General features: G+C 42.7%; 1 pseudogene; it reads right to left on the minus strand.

Annotated features, from left to right (window-relative positions):
• Positions 1-281: 281 nt before the first annotated feature.
• LOC118936802 overlaps positions 282-1587 on the minus strand; it is a 28570-nt pseudogene continuing 27264 nt past the window's right edge.

The following is a 1587-nucleotide window of genomic DNA, read 5'->3' on the forward strand; positions in this document are numbered from 1 at the left end:
GCTGGGTTTCCATTCAGTCCACCAGTAGTCCATTCAGTCCACCAGTAGCTAGGTTTCCATTCAGTCCACCAGTTGCTAGGTTTCCATTCAGTCCACCAGTAGTCCATTCAGTCCACCAGTAGCTGGGTTTCCATTCAGTCCACCAGTAGTCCATTCAGTCCACCAGTAGTCCATTCAGTCCACCAGTAGCTAGGTTTGTGGATAAACGGCTGTGTGTCATGACATTTTGATATTTACATAAATAATGTGCACTATGTAGAAATAAATCCGTCTCTAGATTTTGAAATATGAACTTTATTTACTCATTTTTATATGAACATTCATATAGCATAAAACGGCCTAGCAACGGCCTAGCAACCAGGCTCAACTATGAGGTTTACGGGCAGAAGGGTCCGTAAAAAACACATCCTCCTCCTCTATCTCCATCTCTCTCTGAAAGTATCCATGTCTAGCGTTTATAGTGTATGAATCCCAAATGGCACCCTAAACCCAACATAGTGCACTACTTTAGACTAGAGCCATATTCCCTATATAGTACACTACTTTAGACCAGAGCCCTATTCCCTATGGAGTACACTACTTTAGACCAGGGCCCTATGGGAGAGTCCTATGGGTCCTGGTCCAAAGTAGTGCACTACATAAGGAATAGGGAACTAGTTCACTATGTAGGGTCCTGGTCCAAAGTAGTGCACTACATAAGGAATAGGGAACTAGTTCACTATGTAGCGTCCTGGTCCAAAGTAGTGCACTACATAAGGAATAGGGAACTAGTTCACTATGTAGGGTCCTAGTCCAAAGTAGTGCACTACATAAGGAATAGGGAACTAGTTCACTATGTAGGGTCCTGGTCCAAAGTAGTGCACTACATAAGGAATAGGGAACTCGTTCACTATGTAGGGTCCTGGTCCAAAGTAGTGCGCTACATAAGGAATAGGGAACTAGTTCACAATGTAGGGTCCTAGTCCAAAGTAGTGCACTACATAAGGAATAGGGAACTAGTTCACAATGTAGGGTCCTAGTCCAAAGTAGTGCACTACATAAGGAATAGGGAACTAGTTCACAATGTAGGGTCCTAGTCCAAAGTAGTGCACTACATAAGGAATAGGGAACTAGTTCACTATGTAGGGTCCTGGTCCAAAGTAGTGCACTACATAAGAGATACATTTGGACATACATATATCAGAAATGGCCTAGCAACCGCCTAGCAACCGCCTAGCAACCAGGCTAAACAATGAAGTTGTTAGGCAACCAATGGGCTCTAGTGCCCTGGTTACAAGCACTATAGGTAGGGAACATAGTGTCCACTATAGTTAGGGAACATAGTGTCCACTATAGGTAGGGATTATAGTGCCCAAATTTTGGGAAGCAGGCAGTACATCTGTAGTGAGTCCAGCCCAGTCACCACAGAGAACACAGTCAAAACGCATAACAACATTAAAACAGGGTCGTTCTGAATTCCAACTGAAGGTCAATTCATGTCCTACATTTAAATCCCAATTGCAAAAAGGCCATTTATTTTCAACGACTTCCCAATAAACTGAAAAGTAAAAGCGATTTATTTAGTTTAAATCGAAATCACTTCCTGAA

The sequence above is a fragment of the Oncorhynchus mykiss genome, chromosome 10 (assembly GCF_013265735.2).
Source record: "Oncorhynchus mykiss isolate Arlee chromosome 10, USDA_OmykA_1.1, whole genome shotgun sequence".
In the NCBI taxonomy this organism is placed as follows: domain Eukaryota; kingdom Metazoa; phylum Chordata; class Actinopteri; order Salmoniformes; family Salmonidae; genus Oncorhynchus; species Oncorhynchus mykiss.